This window comes from Lolium rigidum, chromosome 3 (genome assembly GCF_022539505.1).
Source record: "Lolium rigidum isolate FL_2022 chromosome 3, APGP_CSIRO_Lrig_0.1, whole genome shotgun sequence".
NCBI classification, from domain to species: domain Eukaryota; kingdom Viridiplantae; phylum Streptophyta; class Magnoliopsida; order Poales; family Poaceae; genus Lolium; species Lolium rigidum.
The window spans coordinates 162,834,886-162,845,580 of NC_061510.1; positions in this window are offsets into that span (position 1 = coordinate 162,834,886).

The window sequence follows — 10,695 nt, forward strand, 5'->3', positions numbered from 1 at the left end:
CATAAGGTTTAGACTGCTGCCTCCATCTATGAAAACTCGAGATACGTCGAATCCTGCGATCACCGCTGGTAAGATAAGTGCTGACTGCCCTGGTCGAGGAACTTGCTGCGGGTGATCCGCAATTGTGAAGCCAATGTCCTGTCCCGACCAATTTAGGTACTCTATCGTTGGTGGAGGCATCTTCTCTGCCATGAACACTTGTCGCGAGATTACCTTCTGAGCCCTATTAGATGGCCTGGCTTTCTGAATCATCGAGACCGCACCATTGGAGTTAGGATCAACATATGGAGGTGGGTGTGGTGCTGCCGCTATTCTGAGCTGGTGTCGATTTTCGTCCGTGATCGCGGGAGGAGGTGGTAAGTGGATCTCACTCCTGGGTCCCTGGGGGTTTCTATTTGTTGCTTGAGCATTGGCTATCCCTGCAACCAGCAGCATTGCTTGAAAATTGCGATAGTCCTTCTGCAGATGTCCTGACTGCCTTCTCCCATTGTTGCCGAGATAAAAATGCATCTGGCATGGCCCGTTCATCATATCTTCGGGAGTTACGAAAGGTCTCTGAAACCTTGACCCACTATTTTGCCTGTTATTCCGAGAGTCATCTATATTGTCGCCTCGCTGCTCGTTACTTCTTTGATATTCATCTCTATTGTTTCCTCCATTTTTTCCCCGAAACCCAGCCGATATTTGGCCAGGAGCATCATAACTCGAGAATTGTCGGGGGAATCGCCTTCTATTTTGGAAGTTTCGACTACGGTCCTCCTCTGGTGACCTGTGTCGCTTATTGTGGACAACATCTTCTCCGTCTTCCCATCTATTTGCTATCTCCATCAATGCTGACACTGTCCTAGGATTAGTTCTCCCCAAGTCTTCGACAAAATCTCCTCGCCGAATTCCTGCTACAAACGCATCTATTGCTCTCTCGTCAGATATATTCTCTGTCGAGTTTTTGATGATGTTCCACCTTTGGATGTATTTTCTCATTGATTCATCATGCTTTTGTCGACACGCTCTCAATTCTTCTAATGATGCAGGTTTTTTGCAAGTGGATCGAAAGTTCTTAACGAACACCTCCTCGAAACTATCCCAGCTGTCGATGGATCCTGGGGGAAGCTTCTTTATCCACGATCTTGCGGCTCCACTCAGATGTACTTGGATGCTTTGCATGGCTGTTGCTCTGGTTCTTCCTATCAGCTTCACCGTCTCGAGATAATCAACTAGCCAATCCTATGGATCTTGTAGGCCGTCGAATTTTTTGAAGTTATCGGGTAATTTAAACCCCAAAGGAACTCGAGTTTTTCGGACCCTCCTTGTAAAGCACGGCAACCCACACATATCTTCGTCATCTAACTCTGGGGAGTGTCGATGTTCCCTTCTATTTTGTCGTGCTCTGTCCACTCGTGCTTGCACTACTGTGTCTCGTGCTCCACTTGTTCTCTCGGGACCTGGCACTGCTGTAGCGGGTCGTGGACTATTTTGCCTTGCTGAAACTTCGGGAGGCGTTGTTACAAACGTTGTTCCCATGGCCCCAACTCCTGCCATAGCCATATTGTACAATGCTTCTCGTGGATCTCCGGGAGGTGGTTTGGATGCAAGGATGAATGCTTGCGTCGCCATGTACCCAGCTTCGGGTGTCTTAGGAATAATGTTCCCCCTCGTGTCGATTGACATAAAAGACATGTCGAGGTTTTGAACTAGGGTTTCTCTTTCTTTTTCAGGTATATTTTGCAGGCGAGATCTTGCTCTCCTTCGAGCTTCCCTGTGACTATCTCCCGAAGTTCCTGAATGTCGACTTTGCTCCGCTCTTCGCCTGCTTGACGCAGATGCTGCTTCCTGCCTCCTATCCAACTCGATTTTCTGTTTCTCAAGCTCCCTCCTGGTGCGTGCGAGTCTATATTGATACGCTTGTAGCTCCTCAGGTGTCACCGTAATGGTCATTGGTTCTGTACCATCAATAGCTCTTGCGACTCGATCCCACACTGCCTGCGGAAATCGCACCATCTCTCGTGTTCCTGGTCCGATATATTTTGTCCCCAAACCTCGCGTGAGATCTGCGGGATCGACATACGGATTTCCCGCATCGTCGAAAACCTCTGACGTCGCTGGTTCTGCCCGGCTTGGTTCTCCAATTGCGTAGATCTGATGATATTTTGGATTTTGAATTTTGTCGAGATTGGTGACACCATCATAGAGATTGGTGAAGACCTTTCTAACAGTGATGTATTTGTCGATGAAGTTGAAGCTGTCGGTGTCGCTCGAGTCATCGCTTATATAGGAGTCCGCAGATGACTCGAAGGACATGTCGATGAAGATCTTGACGAGTTTTTCGCTTGCCCTGGTGCTGATGAAGCGTGGCGACGAAATCTCCTCGTCGCCTGACTCGATGGATGATGCTGAGCTCGAAAAATCGGGATCGACCGCCTATAATGCCGACGAGATCGGAATTACGAGACGATACGCTCCTTCTTTCTCGACGCGGAAGTGGAACTTTCTGAACATCATCTCCATGGGCTCCTCCAGATACGTATATGCATCCAAACGGGAGGGCGGGTGAGGTACAAAATCGACTAGACCAGTTTCGATCTGTTTACCTCTGTCCAAAGCGTTGCTTGCAGTTGATGAAGTCGACGATCTTGAACGTGCCATCGAGATCAGCTCCTTGTCGCCTCTAAATCCCACAGACGGCGCCAATTGACAAGGTATTAACTTGTCAATGCCTACGAGTCGTAGACTAGGGTTTCGTTGGATGTAGAGGGCAAGTAGATCTCGAAGGTTTCAGCCGAAAAGTACTCGACGATATGAAAGCTAGGGTTTGTGAGACAATGATTCGATTTCTTTATTTGTCCCTCGACTCCCCCTTATATAGGAGGCGGAGTCGAGGGATTCGTGGTACACAAGTTTACAGAGTCCGGGAGAGTTTCTAACCCGTCCCGTAAGATTACAAATAATACTTCCTATTACAACTCTAGCTTTCCTTAACAGTATCTTGGGCTTCCGAATATTCTTGTTCTTTGGGTTATGGGCCTTCAGTAAACCCTAGGTACCATTTTCGGCAGGCCCATTGGGGATGCCTATGTCAGTGACATGCAGCCAACACAATCTTGATCAAGAATTGTAAAGCATTGTGAGCTGGGATCAAAGTACTCTAAACATAGGCATGATATATATAATTCGATAGAACTTAGCAACTATGTTATAACATGAAGATTAACTCAAACAAAGGATCATGAATAATAGTGCATTGAAAGCAACTGTTTGTTTATGAGCATAGAGAAATCATAGCAAAGTGGTACTCAGCATGTCCTTTATGAAATAGCAAAACATAAATACTACGACACCTTCAAAGTTCAGAGGGTGACTAGATACAAGTAATTTAAGAACAAGCAATAGCACAATCATGAATCAATCAATAATAATTTTGGTACTATGCACATTGCACTAAGAATGACAACTATGCTATCTTAATTGGTGCATAAAGTAGAAGATGCAGACTCAACATAATAGTAAAAGAGAGACTCTTTGCAGAATAAGCAAGATAAACAAGTTTTATAAACCTTCCTAAAAGTGTGGTACTTATTAGCTTTGAGCTCTCATTGCCCCTATCATAAGCATCTTGAATTGTTAAAATTAATGTGAGTCAAATATGAGCTATATGCTTGACAAATCACAAGTTGAAAATCTCATGCCCCTTGAATACGAGTACCTAAACCTCATGCTACTCAACTTAGGTCCCAAATAAGTTCTTGTCATTGTAAGTATACATGTATCATTGAGAACCACCAACGGGGTGCCTCTTGCCCGATGATATGGAAGTACTCTTGTAGGAGAAATCCTATGCCAAAATAACAAGACAAATAGACAATGAGCATCCCATCAATCTTTTTATTTACTATGGGTATAGCTTTTTATTGAAAATGCTTCATGGAATGCTCACTATTGTTCGCTGTAAATTTCCACCATGAATTATGCATGGCTTAGATTAGCGGCCCATGCGTTTCTCTAACTCATATACAAACTCCATGGACTTACAAGTTTACATTTTGATTTCGCACCGCTAGGCATCCATGAACAAATAACATGACATGGTTATGCTAACTCCGAACTTGCAATTTTCAACATATAAACTTCATAAGATAGTCACAATGATCAAGTTTATTAAGTGCAAGAAAGTAAATGTGCCATCAAGTTCGTGAGAGCTTTACTGACTAATTTTCTCATGCCAAAATTTAATTTGGAAGATAAATAAAAACATGATGAATAATTGAATATACTTGGAATAGCAATAATGCTACTAGGTAGATATGGTGGACACAGTTGGTAACTTTGGTTTATGGTTGTTGGATGCACGAGTAGAGTTCATACTCAGTACAGGCGAAGGCTAGCAAAAGACTGGGAGCGACCAACTAAGAGAGCAGTAATGGCCTTAATCATGCATAGCGACAAAACCTTATCAATCAAAGCATAAAGTGATATTACAAGTCAAAAACTAAATAATCATAGAGGCTTTAGTTGACTGGTTAAGTCATAACATGGTATAAGCATGTGCCAAGTCAACACAATAAAGCATCAAAGGAGAATACCACAATATTATGCTTTTATGATGGAAACAACACATGATTCTTTCAATGACACACTATGAACTCTCAGATATTTGAGACAAGTCATGCTACAACAATAAATACTAAGCATATAACAAGAATAACTTCCAACATGACATGCCAATGCCACAGTCTAGACAAGCTTCCTTTTGCATCACTATAATCATGAAATATTTTACTCGTATCCAACACCAATCAACTTATTTGAAATAACTCTCAGAGATGATATACAATATGGACCAGAGAGCTAATCATACATAAACAAAGAATACTAACGATCTCTGAACAAAATCCAAGTGAAAGAACAAGAGCTAAACGCAGTACTAGAAAACTAGAACACTCGCAGAATAATAACAACGAAAACTAGAGTGTTCTATACAATTAAAATGGAGCGGGTCTTTCTCCAAAACAAATGTGCCGGGATCCAACATATGCTACAGCAAATAAAACAGAACAAAACTATAAAAAAATAAAGACGCTCCAAGAACAACACATAGCGTATGAAGCAATATAAATATAGCGCATAGAAAGATGACATGTTGCTTTATTGATGAAGAGGGGATGCCTTTGGAAATCCCCAAGCTTTGACTCTTGTATCTCTTGGATATTTATTGGGGTGCAGGGGCATCCCCAAGCTTGAGATTTTTTCAATTATTCATCTCATCACATCATTTTTCTCTCCCTACACTTCAAAACTTCCTTCATACAAAATTTCACACAATTTTTATTAGCAACATTAGTATAATCAAAATAAACAAATTCACTTGGGTTCAGTTCTAACATATATAAAAAATCTATTAAAGCATTAGCTACTGTAGAAACTCTTCAAAAAGCTCTTTGATCAAAAGAACTCAAAAATAAAGAGATTTAAGAGGCAAATGCAAATAGTGCAGAAATCTGTCAAAACGAAACAGCAGGTAAAGATCGATTGTTTCGAAAATCTTCTGTTACTCTTCTAGAAAAGTGGTCAACTAACGAAAGTTAGATATTAACCTGAGGCACATGCATAAAAAATGGCAACTCAAAATTCCGCTTTGTCTATTTATACGAATTTTTATGGTAACAGCATAGAATCTGTTTTCAGGATAACAACTTCCCCTAATCTTACTTTCTTCCTATTAGAGGCTATTTTTGGCACAAAAAACGAAATAAAAATGATAAGGAGAGGTTATTACAGAGGTAATAACTTCCAGGACTCAACCAAAGAAAAATTACATTAAAACATGGGTTATCTCCCAATAGTGTTTTTCTTTAACGCCTTTCAGCTAGGCTCAGAAAAAGAGCTAGCATCAAGTATTATCAAGTGAAGAAGCATCAACATCATAATTTGTTCTAATAATAGAGTAATAAGGTGATTTATTTCTTTCTCGAGGGAAGTGTTCCATACATTTCTTAAGTGGGAATTGGTATTTAATAATCCCATCTCTCACATCAAAAGCAGCACCAACTGTTCTAAGAAACGGTCTTCCCAAAATAATTGGACAAGAAGCATTGCATTCAATATCCAAAACAACAAAATCAAAGGAGACAAGGTTATTGTTAACCATAATAAGAACATTATCAACTCTCCCCATAGGTTTCCTTGCAGCAATATCAACAAGATGAACATCCAAATAACATTGTTCCAACGGTGGCAATTCAAGCATATCATAGATTTTTATAGGCATAATAGAAATTCTTGCACCAAGATCACATAAATCATTCTAATCAAAGCCATCTATTTTCATCTTAATGATGGGCTCCCAGCCATCTTCTAACTTTTTAGGAATAGAGGCTTCACGCTTTAATTTCTCTTCTCTAATTTGCATAATTAAGATCATTTGTAAAGTGCTTCGTGAGAGCCATATTTATAGCACTACCATTAGGACTTTTAGAAAAAATTTGTAAGAACTTAATTACTTCAGAGATATTGCAATCATTAAAATTAAAATCATTTTTATCAAAGGTGAAAGGACTCTTGTCTCCCATACTCCAAAAAAATTCAGCACACTTATCAGGAACAGTTTTAGTGGTTCTAGCCAATTTTGTAGAAGGAGTGGGGACTTTTCCTACACCAATTATTTTACCATTAATAGTAGGAGAGTGGATAGCATTTGAAAATTCATTGCTACTAGTGGTGGTGATGGTACAAATTTTAGTCAAATTATTATCTCTAGCAATTTCATCTTCTCTTTCCCACCTAGCATGCAGTTCCGCTAAAATCCTAACATTTTGATCAATTCCAACTTGAATGGCATTTGCAGTAGCAAAGAGAATTTCATACATAGTTATAGGTTTAGCAGCCATTTTATTAATCAAATTAGTTTGTGCTTCTGACAAGGAGGAAATACTAGTTTCAGCATTTGAAATTTTGACTTGCAAACTTGAAATTTCCATATTTAAATTCTGAAGTTGATGACTAATATTTTTCAACATACCATATTGTTCTTCCATGGTTTTAGTGAAAACTTTATTTTGCTCATATTGCATTTGCATAAAAAAATTAGTGGCATTTTCAACTTCAAAAATCTTTTCCTCACTAGGCATAGATCTACCATAATAACCATTGCCACTATTAGGATATGGCATATAATTGTTGCTACCAAAATTATTCCTATAAGCATTGTTGTTGAAATTGTTGTTTTTAATGAAATTCACATCAACATGCTCTTATTGAGCAACCAAAGAAGCTAACGGAATATTATTTGGATCAACATGTGATTTACCATTAACAAACATAGACATAATGGTATCAATCTTATCACTCAAGGAGGAGGATTCTTCGACAGAATTTACCTTCTTACCTTGTGGAGCTCTCTCGGTGTGCTATTCAGAATAATTTATCATCATATCATCAAGTAATGTAGTTGCAGCCCCCAAAGTAATGGACATAAAGGTACCTCCAGCAGCTGAAAAGATTTCTTGAAGAAAAATGTAGTCCTGCATAAAAAGTTTGGATGATCATCCAAGTAGTCAGTCCATGAGTGGGACAATTTTTTACCAAATATTTCATTCTTTCCCAAGCTTGAGCAACATGTTCATTATCAAATTGTCTAAATTTCATTATGTCACTTCTCAAAGATATAATCTTAGCACGACGATAATATTTTCCAATGGAAGCATCTTTGCACTTAACCAAGAATCAATACTATTTCTAGGCAAAGATAGCAACCAATCTTTAGCTCTACCTCTCAAAGATAAAGGAAACAATTTCAGTTTAATAATGTCACCATCTACATCCTTATATTTTTGCATCTCACAAAGTTCAACAAAATTATTAAGGTGAGAAGCGACATCTTCAGTACTAACACCAGAAAATTGCTCTTTCATAAAAGGATTTAATAAAGCATGTTTAATTTCATGGAAGGCTGCTTCGGGAGCAGGTAGAGCAATAGGTGTACAAATAAAGTCATTGTTGTTTGTGCTAGTAAAGTCACACAACTTAGTATTTTCAGCAGAACCCATTTTAGCAAAATTAAAACTAAGCAATAGAAATAACAGCTATATAATAGAAACTAATTTTTTGTGTTTTTGATATAAAGACAGCTATAAAAAGAAACTATTTTTTGTGTTTTTGATATGATAAAGCAAACAAAACAAAATAAAGGAAACTAAGAGAAATAATAACAAAGTAAAGAGATTGGAGATGAGAGACTCCCCTTGCCAGAAAATCTTGATGGTGCTCCGGGGACGGCGCCAGAAAATTTTGGTGGCGGTTGTTGTGGAAGCTGTTGGGAAACCCCAAGAGGAAGGTGTGATGAGCACAACAAAAAGTTTTCCCTCAGTAAGAAACCAAGGTTTAATCGACCAGTAGGGGAAAGACGTGACTTCCGAAGGTGTTGCTAGCTGACTAGTGGCAGGTTGCACTACTGGCGTCAGCAATGCTTGTGACGGTAAAGCACACGTCCGTTGGGAACCCCAAGAGGAAGGTGTGATGCGTACAGCAGCAAGTTTTCCCTCAGTAAGAAACCAAGGTTATCGAGCCAGTAGGAGATGAAGGCCACGTGAAGGTTGTTGGTGAAGGTGTGTAGTGCGGCGCAACACCAGGGATTCCGGCGCCAACGTGGAACCTGCACAACACAATCAAAATACTTTGCCCCAACTTAACGAGTGAGGTTGTTAATCTCACCGACTTGTCTGTAAACAAAGGATTAAACGTATGGTGTGGAGAATGGTGTTTGTTTGCAAAGAACAACGAGAGAACAATGATTGCAGTAGGTTGTATTTCAGATGTAAAAGAATGGACCGGGGTCCACAGTTCAGCTATCGGTGTCTCTCCAATAAGATAAATAACATGTTGGGTGAACAAATTACAGTTGGGCAATTGACAAATAGAGATGCACATACATATATCATGATGGCTACTATGAGATTTACTTAGGGCATTACGACAAAGAACATAGACCGCTATCCAGCATGCATCTATGCCTAAAAAGTCCACCTTCGGGTTAGCATCCGCACCCCTTCCAGTATTAAGTTGCAAACAACAGACAATTGCATTAAGTATCGTGCTTAATGTAATCAACACAAATATCCTTAGACAAAGCATCGATGTTTTATCCCTAGTGGCAACGAGCACATCCACAACCTTAGAACTTTACATCCATTGTCCCAGATTCAATGGAGGCACGAACCCACTATCGAGCATAAATACTCCCTCTTGGAGTTACAAGTATCAACTTGGCCAGCGCCTCTACTAGCAACGGAGAGCATGCAAGAACATAAACAACACATATATGATAGATCAATAATCAACTTGACATAGTATTCCATATTCATCGGATCCCAATAAACGCAACATGTAGCATTACAAATAGACGATCTTGATCATGATAGGCAGCTCACAAGATCTAAACATGATAGCACAAGAGGAGAAGACAACCATCTAGCTACTGCTATGGACCCATAGTCCAAGGATGAACTACTCACGCATCAATCCGGAGGCGGGCATGATGATGTAGAGTCCTCCGGTGATGATTCCCCTCTCCGGCAGGGTGCCGGAGGCGATCTCCTGAATCCCCCGAGATGGGATTGGCGGGGGCGGCGTCACAGTAACTTTTCTCGTATCGTGGCTCTCGGTGATAGGGTTTTCGCGACGGAGAGATTATATAGGCGAAGGGGTAGAGTCGGGAGGCGCCCGAGGGGCCCACCCCATAGGGCGGCGCGCCCAAGGGTGGGGTCGCGCCCCCCTAGGGTGTGGCCGCCTCGTCGCCCCTCTTCGTCTCCTCTTCGGACTTCTGGAAGGATCCGTGCAAAATAAGACCGTGGGCTTTTGTTTCGTCAAATTCCAAGAATATTTCCTATGTAGGATTTCTGAAACCAAAAACAGCAGAAAAAAGGAACTGGCGCTTCGATATCTTGTTAATAGGTTAGTGCCGGAAAATGCATCAAAATGATGTAAAGTGTATATAAAACATGTGAGTATTGTCATATAACTAGCATGGAACATAAGAAATTATAGATACGTTTGAGACGTATCAAGCATCCCCAAGCTTAGTTCCTACTCGCCCTCGAGTAGGTAAACGATAACAAGGATAATTTCGAAGTGACATGCTACTATCATAATCTTGATCAATACTATTGTAAAGCATATGAAGTGAATGAAGTGATTCGAAGCAATGGTAAAGATAATGACTAAACAACTGAATCATATAGCAAAGACTTTTCATGAATAGTACTTTCAAGACAAGCATCAATAAGTCTTGCATAAGAGTTAACTCATAAAGCAATAGATTCTTAATAGAAGGTTTTGAAGCAACACAAAGGACGATTAAGTTTCAGCAATTGCTTTCAACTTGTAACATGTATATCTCATGGATAGTTGTCAACATAAAGCAATATAACAAGTGCAATAAGTAAACATGTAAGAATCAATGCGCACAGTTGCCACAAGTGTTTGCTTCTAAGATAGAAGGAAGTAGGTAAACTGACTCAACATAAAGTAAAAGAAAGGCCCTTCGCAGAGGGAAGCATGGATTACTCATGTGCTAGAGCTTTTTATTTTGAAAACATGGAAACAATTTTGTCAACGGTAGTAATAATTCATATGTGTTATGCATAAAACCTCTTATAAGTTGCAAGCCTCATGCATCGAATACCAATAGTGCCCGCACCTTGTCCT